The sequence below is a fragment of the Leucoraja erinacea genome, chromosome 13 (genome assembly GCF_028641065.1).
Source record: "Leucoraja erinacea ecotype New England chromosome 13, Leri_hhj_1, whole genome shotgun sequence".
In the NCBI taxonomy this organism is placed as follows: domain Eukaryota; kingdom Metazoa; phylum Chordata; class Chondrichthyes; order Rajiformes; family Rajidae; genus Leucoraja; species Leucoraja erinaceus.
The window spans coordinates 11,008,986-11,031,224 of NC_073389.1; the positions used below are offsets into that span (position 1 = coordinate 11,008,986).

The following is a 22,239-nucleotide window of genomic DNA, read 5'->3' on the forward strand; positions in this document are numbered from 1 at the left end:
TGGAAGAGGCGTCCGGCCGGTGGCTCCGACTTGTCGGACGGGGACGTCTCTCCACCCGCACGGGGAGGGGAGACAGCCGCCTGAGCCGCATGGAGCGGCTCTTGGAGCAGGAGCTCCAGCGAGACGCGCTTCGTGAGGGGCGCTCTGGCAGGGGGAGTTCAGGCTCTCCCTCCACAGTGCCTTGTGCACTGTCCATTGCTTCCTCCTTACCCGAGGGTAGCTTTGGTGACCAGGACTGGGCTGGTCAAGAACAGGGGCAATGGCTGAAGCTCTCGGGAGTATGCAAGGGGTGCAGGAACAGGAAGAGCTGCTAGGTGTGGTGGACAGCTACGTGGAAACCCCACGTGCAGGAGGCCGTTAAAAGCCTGACGACAGCCATCACATCGTTTTTTCCTCGTTCCATGGACAAATACGGAGGTGACCACAACCTTCGTAAACAAGTCATAAGACCTGTCATAAAATCCTACATTGCGGGGTTATACATACCCCAGCCACTGAGCCAGACCCACTGCTCTTTGGCAAAAACCTCACAAAGCATATGAAGGACATGCAAGAGGTTTTACAAAACTTTCGGCTCATGAGGGCAGGGCCGGGACGAGCAAACCAAAAACAATAATTCCTACGCAGCAGCACCCCATCGCGTCCATCAGTCAACATCTATCATATCAGACTGATGAAAGCTCGGGGTCCGCATTCTATCACCGAAAGTCTTCTTTAGACCAAGGCCCAGAGCGGACCCCATGGAAAATGTGCCACCCACCAACGTCACCACCACGTCAGACGACGTGCAACATTCGTTGGACCGGCAGGAAACAGAAGAATACCCATAACCATGGAGATAGGTGGGTCTGGTTCCTACCAGTATATAGAGTAATACTAACACATGGGAGTCTATCACGAGTGATCAGTATATACTCAATGGCATTAGTGGATACAAATACAATTCATACTAGTAAAATTGCCACCAGGTCAACATTCATCCCAGAGGGTATTTTTTCCCTCTCCATTAAAGAAACAAGAGGGACAAGCTGAACTGGTGAGAATAATTACAAAGGGTATCATGGGAAAACCTGAACCCTTGCAATTCGTATCAAATATATTCACTAAACCCAAAAAAGATGGTGGATGTTACATCATCATTGACTTAACTTCACTAAATATGTTTGTTAAGTATATATAGGTATGTTACAAAACCTACCTGAATTGTGGCTGAGCATCTGCCCTACCCCGTGTGCGCGATTTTGGCGCTGTTTAGAGGGGGCGGGTTTAAAAGCGATTTTTACTAGGCTGTTGCAATCGAAAATGTTCAGCCTAGTAAATCATTAACGGAAAATCGCTGAAAGACCCCGTCGCAAAAGGTATTATTAGATTTTATGGCCTTGTATAATAATTATAGTAGTTTAAAAATCACTCTCTCAACCCGCAACCTTTCGCAGCCCCAGGGTTTTATAAAGCAAACAATTAAAGGTATGTACCTTATTTTTACATTAAATGGGGCTTGTATATAACCCTGTATATAAAACTTTCTATAGCGAGTAGAGGTTTTGGGCTCTTTATATCCCGCAGTATTTTTCTGGGCACTTGAGGGCACAAATCCAGCGCAATGTGAACGTTCTAAACCAGCGCGTTCACAGGAACCCACTAGAAAGCCGGTTTAAATTGACTTTAGATTACAGCAAATGAATACTAAATTCCTTCCATTTGGCCCATAAATTGATGTAAATGAGATTTAAAAATTATGCTTTATTGAGAATTATTTGTGGATATTATTTGGACTCTTGGGCTATTTAAAAATGTTAATCGGCATTAAGAAAGGATAATGTTTAGATCTAGTAATTGAGTTTGAAATTAGCTACAATGGGTAACTAACTAATTATATGCTTTAATTTCAGGTCATCCATGTAAGATTATTTTATATTTGTTTCAGAATGCTTCAATCTATGATAACTGAAAAAATTCATTCAGTTCTCTTAATTTTTAAGAAGGTTATGGGCTTTTGACTGTCCACGATCACAGCTTTTTTGTTATGTCCATAGAAAATCAATAGGGAACAAGATGCTAATTTACGAGTATGAAAATGGCCATAACATTTTTATTACTTGAGATATGAAAGTGAATTAGGTGTCACTTAACCTTAAAATGCTTTATCTGATGGGCATCATCAGACTTGACTTAAATCACTAAATTTTGTAACATTGCTAGTATATACATATCAAAATGGAACCGATTGTTACTGTCAAACAACTAAATTCCAAAGGATACTTCATGGCAAGCATTCATCTTAAAGATGTTTACTATTTAGTACCATTCACAAGGATCATCGCAGATACCTGAAATTTACCTGGATGGGGCAGCTATAGCAGTTTAAAGCGTTACCCAATGGGTTCACATCAGCCCAAGATTGTTCACCAAGACACTAAAACCAGCTCTGGCAATATTCAGAAGACAAAAACATATTGTCATGGCATATCTTGATGATATCTTAAATGGTAGGCAAGACCATGAAATTGACTATGTTAGCTGTTCAGCTACCAAACAGTTATTCGAAACCCTGGGGTTGTCTTACATCCAGATAAATCTAAGTTGAAGCCATCCACTATCATGGACTACTTGGGCTTCACAATTAATTCAGTCTACGTGACTGTAACATTGCCAAGAGACAAAATTAGTTGAATTGGCACAATCATGCAACAATTTAATGGTCAACAAACTACCAACTACTCGACAAGTAACAGATTAATTGGGAAAATGGTAGCAGCATTTCCGGCTACATAATTCGGACCTTTGCACCAAAAACGACATACAGGTCATTATGATCGTGTCAGGAAGTTACCCACTGAAGCAATATCAGAACTACAGTGGTGGGCAAAAAACGTTTGGCATAGTTTCAGCCTATTATCATCACTAACCCTACGTCAGTTATCCAAACAGATGCCAGTGCTCAAGGCTGTGGAGCAACTAACTCTATATCCAGCACAAGTAGTAGATGGACTAACCCAGAATCACCGTTACCACTTACAATGGGCATTAATTATCTAGAGATGTTGGGTGACTTTTATGGTTTAAAAGCATATGCATAAATATGCATCACTTGCATGTACGGTTACAAATAGATAATACTACGGTGGTGGCCTACATTAACCATATGGGCGGCATAAAATCGGTATCATGCGACAAGTTGGTCAACACAATTTGGCAATGGTGTGTCCAAAGACATATTTGGCTATCAGCAACTTCCCTGCCAGGTAAGCTAAATACAGTGGCAGACACCAGGTCACATAAATTTAATGACAACATCGAATGGATGTTAAAACCCCCCAAAAAAATTTTTTCACAAAAGTTATCAAGCAATATGGCACGCCAGATATCGATTTATTTGCATCAAGGCTAAATCACCAGGTACCTATGTATGTCGCTTGGGAACCAGACCCTGAGGCAGCAGCAGTAGATGCGTTCGCGCTGGATTGGGGAAATTCTTTTTCTATGCATTTCCTCCCTTCTGCCTCAACAGTGGGGGGCTACGCACAGTACAAATGGACTCTGCTTCAGTTATTTTGATAGTACCTGACTGGCCTACACAGCCATGGTTCCCAATACTCCATGACATGGTTGTTGAAGCTCCGATGGTATTCCCCAGTGACCCAGAGTTATTAACACCCAGTGTCGGGCACAAGCCACCCGTGCCATGAATAAATCAAACTCCTGGGTTGCAGATTCTGCACAAACCACTTCTGGGACTGGGATTATCATAACAAACCGTCGACACCATGTCAGCATCCCTCTGAACATCCACTAAAAAACAGCACTTGTCCAGCATCAAAAAAATGGGAGAAGTACTGCTTGGATACAGGGACCACCTATTCAACCGCTACAGTTACCAATGTACTGGAATTCCTGGCGAACCTTCACCACGATGAAAGACGCAGCTACAGAGCCATCAACACAGCTAGAAGTGCCCTGCCTGTCTATTTAAAACCAGCTCCAGGACAACAGGCCATGGGGTCGCAACCGCTGGTGGTCAAACTAATGAAGGGTATTTACAACTCTAACCCCTAGACCAAGGTACACCCATACATGGGATGTCAGTGTGGTCCTGACATACCTCAGGGGATGGCCAACAGCCAGATCCCTCAACCTGGAATAATCTATGCTCAAAAAAACTCATGTTGATGGCACTTGTATCTGCACAGAGGGTCCAGTCACTACACCTATTACGACTGGACACCATGCTCACAGCTCCAGACCAGATCTCTGTCGTTATCCTGAGACTGATCAAACAGAGCAGACCAGGAACACCTAATCCAGTCGTGGAATTCCGGGCTTACCCGCCAGAACCACAGTTATGTGCCATGACCCACCTACTATCCTACACAATAGACACAACCAAAATATTCGACGGAGATGAAAAGCCTTGTGGGTCAGTCATAAAAAACCTTATGGTCGGGTGACGAGCCAAACCATTGCGAGATGGCTCAAGCAGGTGCTAAAAACTGCTGGGATAAACACTAACATGTACAAGTTTTATTCCACCAGGGCAGCATCCACGTCGACGGCTAAAAGAATGGACATGCCTATAGACCAAATCCTGGCTACAGCAGGATGGTGGGGGGGAAAGACCGTTCAGAAATTTTATAATAAGCCGTTGGCAAAACCTGTTTTATTTGCAGGAAAGATTTACAGACTGCAAATATTTAATTTAAGCCCAGGGGAGCAATTTAATTTCTTTGTTGTTATTGTTAAAAAATACCATTGTGTTTTTCTACAAACAGATTCATTGGTTGATTACGATAACACACTTTCTCCCTCAAGGACTTCGGCAGTGATGTAGTAATAACTGTTACACGGTTTGAAATCACAGAGCTTTGAAATCTTCACGGAATCACACACGTGACTCCGAAGTAAAATAGTAAGATTAAACGCGAACTTACCAGTTTGAAGTTTGATCTGTATTTTATGAGAAGTTACGATGAGGGATTACGTGCCCTCCGCTCCCACCCTCAATAATATGGATCAAACTGATAAACTGATGTCTCCTTGTCTTTACTATGTTTACTTCAATAACTGTGTCTATCTGTGATTCCACACCGCTGCTTTGAAGTATGCCGCGCATGCGTGCTGAGCGGGTTCTTCACGTAATCCCTCATCGTAGCTCCTCGTAAAATACAGATCAAACTTCAAACTGGTAAGTTCTCGTTTAATCTTACTATTTAATACAGCAGCTCTGTGACACAACAGTGACCTAACTGAAAATAGTTCTGGAAAGTTGTGAAAAGGTAGACAATTATTTTTGCGCAGCGGTGATGGCATTCCTTGGGAAGTAAAGTAAATAATTGTAACATTTACCATTTTGAGCACTTTATGCTCCATCACCTGGTTTTGCCAGTTTAAGGTCCACAATGCAGGTACTGGGCATTAAACTGGGGTATGATGTTGATTACATGGCATCAGTTTAGATACATTAAAGAGCTTTCCTTATGACTACCAGCAGAGTTCACCGGAGACATGAATAAGATATTGCCCACAACCATCATTTAAATCCAGCTACTTGCAGCGATTGATTTGTGACTTCTAAAACCTCTAAAGTGACAGATAAAATATTTGTGTCTGCACTGTGTACATTTTTGAACTCAGCGCCACTGCTGTCTCCCGAATGTAGATCACTTGTCATGTTTGATTAAGAATTTGCCTGTCCTGTTCAATTTCTAGTTAAATCAATGCATGGTGCACATTATAAGAAGTAGCTGTTATGAATTTAAATTGCCTTTTTACACATTTCCAAGAGTTAGACTGATTAATACGTTGGTGTACTACAGTGAGGAATGAATAACCAGCCCAATTTGTTTTATAATCACTAGAGTATTGTACAGATCAGAAGTCATACTTGGTGTAGGAAAGATCTGCAGATAGACACAAAATGCTGGAGTAACTCAGCGGGACAGACAGCGTCTCTGGAGAGAAAGAACGGGTGACCTTTCAGGTCGTGTCAGAAAAAGGGTCTCGACCGGAAATGTCGCCCATTCCTTCTCTCCCGAAATGCTGCCTGTCCCGCTGAGTTACTCCAACATTTTGTGTCTATCTTAGAAGCCATACTCTACCATGGTTTATTATAGTTTCAAGTCCTTCTATTAAAGAAATCAGTTGAAAGAAATGCCGCACAATACTCTTGATGCATGAATATGATAATTTCTTTGTTCAGCTCTATCTGACCAGACTATTCCTGGTTGGTTGGCTGAAGGCTCTCTCTCTGGGATTTGCCAGTTCCTGAACAATCCTTCTGAGTATCACTCAGTTCCTTTGTCCCTTCTTTGGATTTAACGCTGACTAGAATACCTGTATCCCCTTCCAGCGATGAGCAAAAGACCAAGAGAACTGCTGGCCAATCTACCCAGTAATCACAACCCCACCCCTACTACAACAACCCTAGTTTGAGGTCTCATTGTTTGCACCATTTTTTAACCCTTTACATTGGATTTACATCACGGATGGTATTAAGAAACGTTTGTGGTGCGTGGGTCTCGAAAGGAGGCACGAAGTCCAGTGTTTTGAGAAGCACCTTTATTATATTCCTCCCGGTTGTAGGGAAGATGAAACCAGAGGAAGATGGCACCCAAACCCCTGCCTTTTAAACCCTCCGGCTGAGGGCCGCCTCCGGACTGCACCACTCCTGTGCCGAGGGGTTCGGCAGTATGATGGCACGACCCTTAGGAGCCGCCACAAGTTGAGTAAAATAATTGGTTCAAATAAACTCTTAAAACGTTAACATAAGCGACTCTAAATGAGACTTCAGCCTGGGATAGATGCCAGGGGTTGGCAAGGGCAAGGAATTTTAAGACATACATTTCTTCCTTGTCATTAAGTAACTACACTTGAATGGTGAGAGAAATGGTAACAAAAAAGAAAGGAAGGATATATAAATTCACAGGAAAATGCACTATAAACAATTGATAAGAATTCAAAGACAAACTCAGAAAAAGAATGGTGAGCAAAATATGTGATACGTTACCTGAATACAGAAGTCACAAGATCTTAAAAGAGAGATTGTAAGTACCTGTATAGATTTTCTCAAAACATTGCGTTACAAGGAGGATTTTGCAGACTGATTGTTTATGATGGCATTTGGAATGCAAAGTCAGCATCTACTAAAACATTCTCGTAGAGGAACAAAGAACAACGACTTGACACACAATTCCTTTCATTGACAGTATCTGTCAGACACTCAGAACAAGGCAAAAGGCTGTCAGCATTTATAACAATATTAGCAAGATGGTTCCTGCTATGAGATCTAGAGGCAAAAATGATTGCAAATGCTAGAAGAGATACTAAAGGGAGGTTCAAAAGAGCCCATGTTGGCTTTGCAAATTACTCTCCAGAAGAACTTTTTTCAGCAAAGTACAAAACAGTACAGTGGAACCTAATTTTAGGTGCCAACTATGTTCTGTAATCCAGATGTACAACCATTTTATGTTGAGAAGGAAGTAAGGAGAAGAAAAGAAAAAACAATACTCAGAGTAGAAAAAAACAAAATATAAAAAATAAAAAGGAAGAGAGAATAAGCTAGCCAACCCCCTGAGAATAAATCTGTATTCCCAATTGGCAGGTAAACAAAAATTGATTATAGAAATAGAGGATTATAACTTTGGAATTGCTAAATAAAGCTTTTTGAGGGTGAAATTCAACTACCAATGCCATTTTGCTGTCTGTTTTTTGGAAAATGAATGGTCTACTTTCTTTATGGCTAATGCCCCTGTCCCACTTAGGCAACCTGAACGGAAACCTCTGGAGGCTTTGTGCCCCACCCAAGGTTTCTGTGCGGTTCCCAGAGGTTTTTGTCAGTCTCGCTACCTGCTTCCACTACCTGCAACCTCCGGCAACCACCTGCAACCTCCGGGAACCGCACGGAAACCTTGGGTGGGGCGCAAAGTCTCCAGAGGTTTCCGTTCAGGTTTCCTAAGTGGAACAGGGGCATAACATTCATGACAGGCAATAAGTCTCTCCAACTAGAGAGAGTGACTTTGGATTGTCAGCCATGATCATATTGGATGGTGATGCTGACTCGAAGGGCCAAATGGCCTACTCCTGCACCTGTTTTCTATGTTTCTATGCCTATTTTCCATCTTAACAGGAGCAGGAGTAGGCCACTTGGCCCTCAAGCCTGCTCTGCTGTTCAATAAGATCATGGGTCATCTTTTACCTCAGTCCCATTTACCCGCACTAATCCCACATCACTTGATTCTATTAATATTGAAAGATCTTGAATAGACAATAGACAATAGGCAATAGGATCAGGAGTAGGCCATTCGGCCCTTCGAGTCAGCACCGCCACTCATTGTGATCATGGCTGATCATCCACAATCAGTTCCTGCCTTCTCCCCATATTCCCTGACTACGCTATCTTTAAGAGCCCCATCTAGCTCTTTCTTGAAAGTATCCGGAGAACCGGCCTCCATGGCCCTCTGAGGCAGAGAATTCCACAGACTCGCAACTCTCTGTGTGAAAAAGTGTTTCCTCATCTCCGTTCTCAATGGCTTTAGGGCTTGTCCCACTCGGTCATTTTTTTCAGAGACTGCCGGCATCATTGACTGAAGTATCAGGGTCGCCGAAAGATTTTGAACATTTCAAAATCCAGCGGCGACAAAAAAAATGTTGCGACACTTGAGGGATGTTGCATCAACGCGTCATCACGCTGCGTCACCGCCACATCACGCCCCGCATCACGCCGCAACTTTTTCGGTGACCTGATACGTCAGTGAACGATGCCAGCAGTCGCTGAAAAAATCGCCAATTGGGACAGGCCCTTTACCCCTTCTTCTTACAAAACTCAGCAACTGAGTATATTCGCACCTCTCCTGGATAGTAAGTTCAAAAGATTTACAGCCTACTGATTAAGATATTTCTTCTCATTCATCTCAACGGCCAGTCCATTGTTTTGAGTTTGTGACTTCAGTTCTAGAACCCTGGCCAGGGGAACCACCAACTCTGTATCTATTCTATCTAACCCCTCACCTTGTCTGTTCCAGGGTGTTTCATTGAGATCACCCACCATTCTGCTAGCCTGAAGAGAGTGCATGTCTTGTCTACTTAATTTCTCCTCACATTGCAAATTACATAACAGCATTACTCTCACTGAATCGCCTATCGTCAATATCCTGAGGGCCAAATTGATCAAAAGATTAATCGGACAAATTGCATAAATAGTTGCAAGAATATGAATTTCCAAAGTCTTTCTAACACAATAGCGCACAGTTCAAGGCTCTGATGGAGAACTCTCTTCTTGCCTGGTAGGTGCAGCTAGAAACATAATAACTCTCGGGGTAAAGCTTCCTGTCTGAAAGGCATCACCTAATCCATTCACTCCATGTACAATTGCATGGCAACCACTCACCAACGCTTCTTTGACTTTGTCTCCCAATTCAATTACCTGGAAAGATAAAGGTAAAAGGTGCAAGGGGATGTCACTACCACAAGATGCCTGGATTCTGTAAATAAATAAAAGGTAAATACAAGTTGCCGTTGTCATAATAATAGGTAACTGATGTGACATGCAAACTTCTAACGTGTCATTTATAATGTTATATATCACAACTTTAAAAGAAATAGCCACAATGTACTCTGTCCAAGTCCAAGAACGTCATTCACACCATTATTGTGGGAGTACCGTCACTGTAAGGATTGCTGCACTTCAAGAAAGTGGCTCATGACTATATTCACAAGAGCAATTACACATAGAAAATATAAGCTGCTCTCAACGGTGATGCCTGGATCCTATAAATGAATAAAATGTAAATATCAGTCACTGGTGTCATTATTTCCAAACTGGTAACTGATGTAACATTCAACTTTCTATTGTGTTCATATATAATATTGTATAAAGGGCAATCTATTAAACTTCCCAATTGTATGACCTACAATCATGGTCTTTATACTTTTCTTTCATTCCTGGGACCCCAGTCCTCAGGCAATATTCCATTATTTATGTAGCTCAGAAAATATCAACTTGAGTATCTCTATCTAATATTATTATGATTCTCAAATATATTTCATCTGGCCAAAGGGCTTTCTAAATATCTAATTCTTCCAGCTTGTGCACAAAATATTTCAAAAGCAAAAAAACATTGGACACAAAGTAGGATGAATAGTGTAATATTATTACCATAGAGCGCATGTATTGTAAGCAATTTTAAAATCAGCTTTAGAGTCATTGTCATAGAGTCGTACAGTGTGGAAACAGGCCTTTCGGCCCAATGTGCCCACATTGACCTACACTAACTAATCCCACCTGCCTGCTTTGACCCATATCCCTCTAAACCTACCCTATCCATGTACCTGTCTAAATGTTTCTTAAACATTGCAATAGTACGTGCCTCAACTATCTCTTCTTGCAGCTCCTTCCATACATCCACCACCCTTTGCATAATAAAGCTAGCCAGTTCCTATTAGATCTCCCCCTTCCCTCCACCCACCTCCCCCCACACATTAAACCTAGGTCATCGGGTCCCTGATTCCCCTTCTCTGGGCAAGAGACTCTGTGCGTTTATTTGATCCATTCCACTCAGGATTTCCACTCAGCACTCCAAGGAATAAAGTCCTACCCAGGCCAACCTCTCCCTGTAGCTCATTCCCTCAAGTCCTGGCAACTTCCTCGTAAATCTTCTCTGCACCCTTTGCAGCTTGCCAACATCTTTCCTGTGACATGGGGCCCAAAACTGAACACAGTACCAAAAAAAAAATTTTGACCACCCTATCTACCCGTGATGCCACTTTCAAGGAACTATGTACCTGCACACCTCGATCCCTCTGCTCTACAACACTCCCCAGATCCCTACCATTCATTGTGTAGGTCCTGCCCATGTTAGACTTCCAGAATGCAACACCTCACATTTCTCTGCATTAAATTCCATTAAACATTCCTTATGCCTACTTGTCTAACCGACCAAGATCCTGCTGCAATTTTTGGTAAAGAAGGAGAATGTATACAAATGTTAAATGCTGCTTATCAATCAATATTCATCCCTAAGAAGCCACGTAAAAATTCCATTATATGTGTTGTACTAAGTAGAGTTCAGAGTTTAGAGACAGAACATGGAACCAAGCCCTTCAGCCCACTGAGTCCACACTGGCCGTTTATCACCCATTCACACTAGTTCTGTATTATTCCACTTTCTCATCTACTCTCCGCATACTGGGGGCAATTTTACAGAGGCCAACTAACCTACAAACCTGCACGTCTTCAGTGTTTGAGGAAACTGGAGAACCCTAAGGAAAGTTGCAAATACCACGCGGACAGCACCCAAAGTCAGGATCAAACCTGGGTCTCCGGTGCTGTGAAGCAGCAGCTCTCCCAGCCACGGCACTGCGCCATCCCCTTTATTGTTTTTAGGCCATAGTCATATACAAAACATCCTTTAATACGATCAATGTTCTCTTTTTTCGGAAGCCCATTAAAGTCCTTTGTAATTTTCCTTTAAGTGGAAAAAGAAAATCTAGGTGCATCATCTTACATAATATTATTAAGAACGTCAGCATTAAAATTCATCCACAATCTGTGGTGTAAAGCAACTGTGCAATCTGCCTCAGAAATTTACTCCGTTAACTTTGGGATGCTGCACAGAGTTTTATCAAAGAGAGAGTAGAAATACGGATGCCACCAATTTGCACGATTCACACCAGCAATGAATGGGATGATTCAGTGCAGTCCCTGAATGAAGGGCATGATCAAATGATTCCTATTGAACTTATTCCTCACTGCCTCTTACCCTTCACTTCAGTCTACCTCAGATCTTCCCTGTCTGCCATGCAGTTGAAATTGCTCCCATGACGGACATATTACTTTGTTTCGAATGAATGAATGAATACTTTATCGTCACATGCGTTGAGTGAAATTCTTTGTTTTGCATATCCAAAATGTGGGTATGCACATTTGTTCCCCCCCTTCCCCATCCCCCTCTTCCCCATCCCCTCCTCTTCCCCCATGCCAGATCTATCTCTCACTTATCCACCTATTTCTCAACTTTTTCAATGATCTGTCCACTTTGCATTGGCATTCTAAAATAGCAACCAAAAAAACAGCTACGTGCATGAGTTGATGCTCATCGACTCAGATGGTGTGAAAATGGCTGGTGCTTGTGGAAAATCAAAGAATAGCAACAAAAAATCAATTGACTGAATGGCCTATTTCCTGCACTGTAAGCTCTGTCACAATGAACAATCAATAATCTGCCACTAATATTCGCTTCCATCAATATGTTTAAGCCTTAATCATTTCTATTCCCAGCTTGATCACTTCTTATTAATAATACGGTTCCTCGCCTCTGATCCTGTGCCTGTTGTTTCCAAATATTTTCCATCCTCTCAGCTTTGACATTTTCTTTTCTTTGGTCGTCACCCATGTTCTGAGATGCCTCCAATATCAATATTCTCATTGACTTGTGAACCTAAAACTAGTGAAGATGGCCAAGGTCCAATTCCATGTACTGCCGCTCCCATCCAGATTTCTATAGGGTGCAGGCAAATGGGATGTGCCAGGATTTGATTACTCTTCTGGGAGTGGCATAGGCTGAATATCCTCCTATGTCATTATAAGAAATAATATTTCAGCAAAATATTATTTCTTATAATGACATAGGAGGATATTCTCACGTCAAGGACATTTTCACTCATCCAAACTTCCATGAGAGGAGAGAGCCATTGTTTCCTTCTCATATATTCCTTATGGATCTACAGGTATAAATTAAATAGTAACATCTCCTCTAGAATATTAATGTTGGACTGAAGCAACAAATGAGACACAAATATTTCTGATGCTGCATACTCTCTGTGGCCTGAGATAATATGTTGTGGTCTATTTGAAATTATTTAGAAATATTTACATATTTCTTAGTTACTACTGACTTCTTCAGACTACAGACTTTTTCATTCTGACAAAGTGACAAAGTACAGGAAGTATAGATTTTAGGAGCCCTTTTTCTACAGGAATGGATTTATCGTAGCAGGAAACTATTAAATATTTTTCAGGGTATGGAGATCTCCCTGAGGTAGTAACTTCCCTGTTGAAAACTTGATTTAAATTCCTGCTTACTGTTTTCCAACCGTCTCTTGTACATTTAAAAAAAAATCAAAATGCAGTTGAAATTTTACAAGCTGAAATGTGGATATTGATGTAGTGAATCACAAATTTCAACAGGCAGTATCTTTACTGGAGGTCTTTAAAGATAATGGTAGTGACACATATGGTGCAAGAGGCCAAGTAAAAGTATGTCCTTCAACAACTTGTGGAAGAGAGTACATTTAATTTCTGTGTCTTTAGACTGTGCATGAACCAACTCAGGATACTTTTACTGTTTCATTTTCAAATTTGCTCATTGTTCTGTGTTCTCTGAAATTCCCTTACTTCTACAATGCTTGTCCCACAATTATGTAAGACAAGCTTTAACAGGCCAGTAATTGGCATTTGAGCCTTATGTGGCAACCTTTCACAGTAACATCACTGAATATCAGACTGAGAGATGGTCAGATGAAGCAAGATAACATTTTCTCAATCGTCAACATTCAGACTGACTTGGGATCTTTTCCTGAGGTATCGGGAGAAGTTGGACAGGCTAGGACTTGATTCCTTGGAGAACAGGAGGATGAGGGGTGATTATATAGAGGTGTAGAAGAACATGACAAGAACAGATAGGGTGAATTATTTTACCCAGAATAGGGGAAAAAAGAAACCAGAGGACATAGGTTTAAAGTGAGGGGTAAGATTTAATAGGAACCTGAGGGGCAACTTTATAACAGAGTGTGGTGGGTATGTGGAATAAGCTGCCTGAGGAGGAGTTGAGGCAGGTACTATAACAACATTTAAAATGCATTTGAACAGGTACTTAATAGGAAAGGTTTAGATGGATATGGGCCAAACATGGGCAGGTTGGACTATTGTTGCTAGAAGCATCTTGGTCAGCATGGGCATGTTGAGCTGTAGGGCCTGTTTCTGTGCTGCATAACTCTAAATTTTCCTTACAGCAGGTCCTTGTGGTTGGTGGCTAAATAAGGTGAATCTCTTGACTTCCATTCATCTCCATTAACAACAGAGTCCTCAGGACCCAATTAATGATAGAACAACTTTGAGAACCTTCTCGCCAGCATCAATTGCCATTTCAAATGACCAAACCATGCCACGCCAATTCTTTCTTTCAACCTTTTTGTAGTTTTATCCCATTTCAGTCAGAAGAAATTGATATGACATAAGTTACAGAGGCAGCGAAAATACCACAGAGGTTTTCAGCATCCTCCTTGGTTGACCTCATTGGTCCGTCAGCTTCACAGATTTGCTTGTTGGCCCCGACCCGTTGGTGTTTGAGAAGAGTCCTGGTCATGGATTCTTTGTAAAAGGAACAACTGGTTTCTGTGTCATGTTATAGCTCAGTTGCCCTCTGTGTAGATCTGCCCTTCGCTTGTACATGGATACCTTCTCAGTGAAGGACGCCTGGCAACTAATATCCTCTATGTTCAAAGGAATTCTAAGGCACTCTTGGGGTTCTGGAAGCCAACCCAAGAATCACAGAAACTGCTGTCATTTGCATGCTGTCATTTGAAAGACGATCTAACAGGTCAATTGAAAGTTCGATACTCTCTTAATCATTTTGTGATAAATGGTTTCACCATTCACTTTCCCAATCTTGATGATCTATGCAGAATTCTTGATAATGCATGACCATTTTTGTTTTGGAATTTCTGTTCTGACACTTTCTGGTAAGAGAGCTTTAAAATATATGTTCCACAAGCAGGTCAAACAGAACGTGTAATGTCTGGGCTTATATCTGATGCTCAGCCAAAATTAAAATAATAATCATGATTTAAACTTTGAATATACATCCCTGGCATTAGTCTGAATCATACGCTCCTTGCAGATATCAGAAGTTTGAACATTTTCTGCAAGCCTGCAATGCTTTGGAAATAATGCCAGAAAATTGGTGAAATAATATCTTGAAAACAAGCAGCAAAATGTCTCTATTTTCAATTGTAGATGATTATTGATTGCAAACCCAAAGACTGCTAAGTATTATGCCTTTCGAGATTTTCTCTGGAATCAGCTGAAATTAAGAATAACGCAGTTGTGCAGGGAATGTCACAAAAATGGAGCAAAATATAAATATTGTAGAGTAAAAGGCATAATTACTCACCAGTGAGACTGCCGTACTGTCCTGTCATCAAATCATCAGCATCCTTCTAACCAGATGAATAAAGTTCGGGAAGAAACCCATTGCACACGAGTTTCAATTACTGTACAGTAAAGGCCACAGAACCAGAAAAAGAGAATAACTGGAAGAAGTTTCTTCAGGTCTGCTCATCAGGAAGATGTGCAGTGTGTGCCCTGTCTTCTTACGACTGAAATACTGAGCAAGCAGAATTCTGCAGGCTGCAACAGCAAGCTCTGCAAATGACTGTTACGCCTGTGCAGAGGCTTCTTAAAGCCGCACTGCTAAAGACATGCTGACAGCCAGAAGCATTTCCTCATTACCTATCTTACGTTAACACTGATTGAGATGCAAAATGTCGTGGCAGAGTTAGGTTTGGGCTTAGCAAAGATGTTCATTTAATTTTGTTTTCAAATTGCAGTCTTTGAAACTGGAACAGTTTTTCATTTTTTTTAATCACATTTGCTTAATCCAGAATAAATTAACTCATATCGTAGCTGCACTCTTCACATACTCGCACCAGGATATAAGCCGCACAAAGGAAGCAGTGTATTCACGGGAAAATGTGCTCTTCCAATACAATGTGCACATTTACATATAAATAACAATTCAATGTGCACCCATATCTGAACAAGTGGAACAAATTTGATTTTAACTTCACTGCACATAGATTGTCAAGACTATACTGTAGGAGTGCACCAGATGACAGCTCATAAACCAGTGCAGGGAACATTTCTGGCCACATTAGGCATGATGTTGAGCTACTTCATCTGAGAACCCGGCATCAGTACTAACCCACATTTCTGGTGGAGGTCCCATTGTGGAGGGATGGTGTAGGCCTGACCAGCAGTAGCATGGTCTTCCTTTGTGCCTACACTTCTGGCTGCCCTGCATCCTAAAATGCAATAGAGCAGCACCAGCATGCACTGGCTTCCCACCTATCAGGGTGGGAACACTGGCCACTGGACTTCACCTATTTATACCTGTTGAAATAGAATGGCCCCAAACAAAGGAATGGGAGAACACAGCTCCTAGAAGAATAGAAAATAAAGATCAGAGTCTCTTGCCTAGAGGAGATGAATCGAGGACCAGAGGACATAGGTTTACGGTGAAGGGGAAAAGATTTAATAGGAATCTGAGGGGTAGCTTGTTCACTCAAAGGGTGGGGTTTTGTTTTGTTTTTGAAAACGTTTTGTTTTCCTTCAGACTGAAGAAGGGTTCCGACCCGAAACGTCATCCATTCTTTGTCTCCATCGATGCTGCCTGACCTGTTGAGTTACTCCAGCACTTTGTGTCTACCGAAGAAACAGGGAAGATTTGGGCAGGGGGACTTTGCACCTAGACTGACTTCAGATCCCCGGTTACATTGAAATGACCCTCATTAACTCTCATAGGTAACACCATTTCATAGAAGTGGAAATGCTTTCAAGAAATGCTTACAATGCTATGTTTGTGTCATCATGAAAAATATGTGAAACAAATCACTTTGCCCCTTCCTGTAACTGTCCTAATATATTCTGTTATTTCATATGTCTTTTCCATTCCCTGCTTCAATCATTCTCAGTACTGCAGTGGTCAACCTCCAATAACTTACAGTGTAATAGGAGTTATTCTGGCTTTGAATTTAGTGTTGATTCTAAATTATCCCTTATTGGTGATTCTGTAACTGAAGGTATAGTATTTCTCTACTCAAGTTGGAAAAAATCCTTCATAATCTTGAAGGTTTTTATTCACTCTCATCAATCTTCTCCACTTGAGTTGAAACAGTCTGGTGGGCACTTCTACTGAACAAATTTGGGATTTGATTTCTTGAGTGATCTACAGTTCCTTCTGATATTTGGCAGTGTACAGCTTTGATGTGCTTAGATCACCTTCAAAATAGCTATGAGGTCCCCGAACACAATAATCGTGCATGTTTACCCATCCCCATCCCCAGCCGCTCTCCTTAGATTCCACTCCCTCTGCAGCCCCTTGGTTCACTCATCCCTTCCCATCCAAATCGCCCACTACCCATGTTCTTACCCCAGCAACCGCAGGAGATATAACTTGTCCCTCCATCTCCATCCAAGTACCCCAGAAGCCCCTCCAGGTGAAAGAGAGCTTCATATGCAGTATTTGGTACTCACAATATGGCCTCCTTTACATTGGTGAGACCAAGCTTAGACTAGGTGACCGATTCACCGAACATTCATGAGAGGAATAGATTGGATAGATGCAGGAGTAGGTGAATCACCTGCTCTTTCCCAGAGCAGGTGAATCGAAGACCAGAGGACATAGGTTTAAGGTGAAGGGGAAAAGATTTAATAGGAATTTGAGCAGTATAGCTATTTCACAAAGGGTGGTGGGTGTATGAACAAGCTGCCAGAAGAGGTACTTGAGGCTGGGACATTCCCAATGTTTAAGAAACAGATAGACACGTAAATGGATAGGACCGGTTTGGAGGGATATGGACCAAACGCAGGCAGGTGGGGCATGTGGCTGGGACATGTTGGCTGGTGTGGGCAAGATGGGCCGAAGGGCCTGTTTCCACCCCCTCACTATGACTATGAAGGTGGGTGGGGGAGGGTGGGGTGGAGGGGACTCAGTGTACCCCATGACAGAAGGGGGGGGGGTTGTACAGTCTGATAGCCTCCGCGATAAAGGGTAACACACCTTTTTCTCCTGTTCACCTTGTCTCCTTTTCATCGCCAGCCTATGTCCAAAAAATCTCCCCCCCCCCCCCCCCACATCTGTAACCACCTTTCATTTGCCAGACTTTGCCCCGCCCCACCCCACCTCTTTTCTAGATTTCTCCCCCCTTTATACAATCAGTCTGATGAAGGGTCTTGACCCAAAAGATCATCTATCCATTACCTTCCCAGAAGCTGCCTGACCCACTGAGTTAGTTCAGTACTTTGCCTTTTAACCACGTGTTGATGTTGTTTCAGTACCACACCATTAGAATGTGTGTAGGAAGGAACTGCAGATGCTGGCTTACATTCTGAAGAAGGGTCTCAACCCGAAACATCACCCATTCCTTCTATCCAGAGAAGCTGCCTTGCCCCGTTGAGTTACTCCAGCATTTCGTGTCTATCTTCACCTTTATAATTTGTTTGGAACTGGATGTAACATGTAGCATGGATATTCCTGTAGATATTCCAGTTCTGTCATGGTCTTGCCAATAAGGTTTGTCGGGGAAATGGAGTCTGCCGAATAACAAATCCATTTTGTGTTAGGTGTTTTAATACAACTGCAGTACTAAGAGGCGAGTTCCTCAGCTCCACTACAGCTCACCGCCACTCCATGCAACGCACTCCTTTCTGTGCATCATCACATGCAGACCCATCCAATGCTCTGTACAGGTTCATCCTAAATCATATTGCTCTTGTACTCGATCCCTCTCTTTCAAGAACCAGATGGTTTCCTAACAAACATAGCATCTCCCTATCCTTTCTGTCAAGTGGGTTTTGAAACGCTGCATATGTGTCAACTGCTTTCTCAGCCTTCTCCATTACTTCACGAAACACGTTTTTCCTTATTCCTATTTAGCCACACCCTCCCTCTGACAAACCTTTTATTGTGATATGTTTACAATAATGCCTTTGTTTGATTGACGTTACCCACCGATCTTTTGCATCCTTTCACCGTGCCCCTCTTATTTCATAGTTGCAAAACAGTAACAGCACAGAAGCAGGACAGAGATCTGCGTCAGTTGACATCTGAACCTATTGTGTTCCGTTTAATCCGCTGTGAATTGTACACATGCCGACAACAGGTCAGATGCTTCATTTTAATCTAAATGTGTTCAGCCTTTGAACGCTTCCTGCTCCCACCATGCCAACAAACAACCCATCCCTACCCTTCACGTCCCTTCATTGCTAACCAATTGATGGGGAATAAGTGAAATGAATAGTGGTGGCTTGGAGCATTTGCGCAATTACAAAAGAGGAGGTATTGGTGGCCTCAAGGTTTATTAGGGTGGGTAAACCTCAAGGAAAAGGCACAGTGGCAGCGCATTGATGCTGCGGTAGAGCTGCTGCCTCACAGCGCCAGAAACCTGGGTTCCATCCTGATTGCGGGTGCTGTGTGTACAGAGTTTGTACGTCCTTCCTGTAACCGATTTTCTTCGGGTGCTCAAGTTTCCTCCCACAACCCAAAGACGTGCAAGTTTGTGGGTTAATGGGCTTCTGTAAATTGCCCCAAGTGTGTAGGATGTGAAAGTGAGATAACATAGAACAAGTTTACGGGTGATTAAATGTTGGCATGTACTCGGTGGGCCGAAGGGCCTGTTGCCACACCGTATCTCTAAACTAAACTATAAACCCCAAGATGTATACCCTAAGATATTTTCGTCAAGATATTGTACCAGAATGCATAAAACACTAGTTTGCCATAAGGTCATAAGGCCATAAGGAATGGGAGTAGAGTTAGGCCATTCGACCCATCAAGTTACTCCGCCATTTAATCATGGCTGATCTATCTCTCCTTCCTAACCCCATTCTCCTGCCTTCTCCCCATAACCCTTGACACCTGTATTAATCAAGAATCTATCTATCTCTGCCTCTACACAGCCTTCTGTGGCAAAGAATTCAACTCCGCAAAGTTTAGCTACATACGGACTATTGCCTCTTTGTTCTGCTCACCACACTTTACAGTAGTCACAGAGTGTATAGCACAGAAATAGGCCTTCTGTACAACTTGTCCATGCTAACCTAATGTCCATCTAATGCTTGGCTTATTTGTCTGCATTAGTTCAGTACCCCTCATTCTCTTTCCTATATAAGACCATGTCAAAATACTGTAACTGCATCTGCCTCCACCATCCCATTAGGCAGTGCAATCCATATAACCGCCAGCCTTCATGTGAAAAACTGGCCCTTTGAATCTCCTTTAACTCTATCCCCTCTCCCGATGACTAAGTTTGTCGACGACACAAAACATGGTGGAGAGAGAGGAAAATTGTCAAAGGTTGCAGCAGAATCTAGAGCAGTTGGAATGTGGGTGGAGAAATGGCAGATGGAATTAAATTTGGACAAATGTGAGGTATTGAAATTTGAGAGGTTATACGTAAGAGGGAAGTATACAATAAATGGCAGGGTCTTTAGGAGCATTGCTATACTGAGGGATGTGGGAATGCTATTCCACAGCTCCCTAAAGGTACTGTATGCTTTCAGCAGGATTCCCTTGCAAGGCGTTGCTTGGGGTATTGAGTATTAAAAATGTCTGTCACCGTACGGTTTGGCCACAGTTGAAGTATTATCTGCAATTCTGGTCACCACACTATAGAAATAGCGTGTGATTTGGGATAGGGTGCAGAACAGAATCACTGGAATGCTGTCCGGATTGGGATTTACTAGCGATAAGGAGAGGTTGGACAAACACGGATTGTTTTCTCGGGAGTGTCAGAGGCTGAGGGGAGACCTGATAAATGTTTATAAGATGATTAGCATCAGAAATAAGGTAGATATTCAGAGTATTTTCCCACAGGGTGGAAATGTCAAATGATAGAAGGCATGGGTTTAAGGTGAGAGGGGCAAAGTTTAAAGGCGATGTGTGGAGCAAAGTTTTTTTTACACCTAGAGCGGTGGATGTCTGGAATGCACTGCCAGGGGTGGTGGTAGAAGCAGGCGCAAGAGTAACATTTAAGAGACACACATGAACAGATATATGAACAATGCTGGGATACGCCCCAGGTGCAGGCAGATGCAATTGGTCAGATATGGCAGGCCAAAGGATTTGTTTCTGTTCTCACCAGTTCTATATTCTGTTTCATTATCTTAAACCTATGCCCTCTAGTTGTAGGTTTAGGCATAGGCTTATTATGGTCATGCACCGAGGTACAGTGAAAAGCTTTACTTTGCATGCTATCCAAAGAGATCAGATATACCATATAACAAGTATATACCGTGTAACAACAACCTAGGAAATATGATTCTGACCATCTATCCTAGCTGTGCCTTCAAAATCTTTTTAATTCATAAAAACTCACCTGTCAGCTTCTTGTGCTTCAATGAGAACAAACCAAACTGGTCCAACCTCTCCTGGAAATAAAGCCTTCAATTCCAGGCATGATCCTGGTGAAGATAGACACAAAATGCTGGTGTAACGCAGCAGGGCAGGCAGCATCTCTGGATAGAACTATCCAAAAAACGATACATAAATGAAATTAAATCACATAGGTTTTGGTTTATTATTGTCACGTGTACCGAGGTACAGTGTTTTGCATAACATTTTCACAGTGTCCTCCCCATGGACAATGTCAATAGACAGTAGACAATAAGTGCAGGAGTAGGCCATCCGGCCCTTCGAGTCCTTTAACATATAATGGCATTGTTGCCTGTGAATAGGTGTTGGTAAATCAAGAATGACTGCAAAGTGCCTATTTTGCATACCCAAGGCTTTTGCCTTCCCTCTGTTGGCACTCGTCTAGTTTTTTTGTATGAGAATCCCAGCACGGCAATGTTAGAACTGTTGGGAAAAATTAGACAGCAACACAATTGGCCCAAAGAGACCTGAACATGGAAGTGACAAAAGAAACCAAATGAAGGAATTACTTTTAATCAGCTGAAGACGGTCTCTGAGTTCTTCATGCAGCTTGACTGCATTTTCGGGATGAACCGTGCAGACAATGCTACATTGAACGACTTGCTGGTAAATAGACACAAAATGCTGGAGTAACACAGCGGGACAGGTGACATCTCTGGAGACAAGGAATGGTAAATAGACTGGTCATTTTCCTGCCTCTATTTATTTCCATTCACATTTGGTCAAAGGTGTGCTTTCTGGAATCCTTGAGCTTCTGATTAAACAATCACATTTCATGTATTTGGCAATTTGATGTGGTAACTGAATTTTGGAAGCACAAATGTGAATGACAAATGCTGCTTTATAGCTTGCTTAGCACTGCTGACTGCCAATCAATTTATAGGCAGGTTTTTCTCAATCTGCTCTATCGCCTCAGTTTAAACACCTCACTTACACCAGCCTTTAATCTTCTAAATTCAGGCAATCGTTACTTACAATTTAAATCTTTTAGCCCATTAACATTTGGGGCAAAATTGACTTATTTCCTTTAGGATCT

At 42.1% G+C, this 22,239-nt stretch overlaps 1 protein-coding gene across 2 annotated transcripts in view; it reads right to left on the reverse strand.

The window, feature by feature from the left end:
• Nucleotides 1-17,283, reverse strand: part of LOC129702619 (galactosylgalactosylxylosylprotein 3-beta-glucuronosyltransferase 1-like) — a 107,522-nt gene extending 90,239 nt beyond the window's left edge. The window contains exons 1-2 of one of the 2 annotated variants that reach the window (XM_055644446.1): nucleotides 15,165-17,283; nucleotides 9,383-9,418 (exon numbers count right to left, since the gene is read on the reverse strand). The gene's annotated coding sequence lies outside the window, so the exon portion shown is untranslated. The remainder of the gene's footprint in view (nucleotides 1-9,382; nucleotides 9,419-15,164) is intronic. The other variant, XM_055644447.1, reaches the window with a different exon arrangement.
• Nucleotides 17,284-22,239: the final 4,956 nt, after the last annotated feature.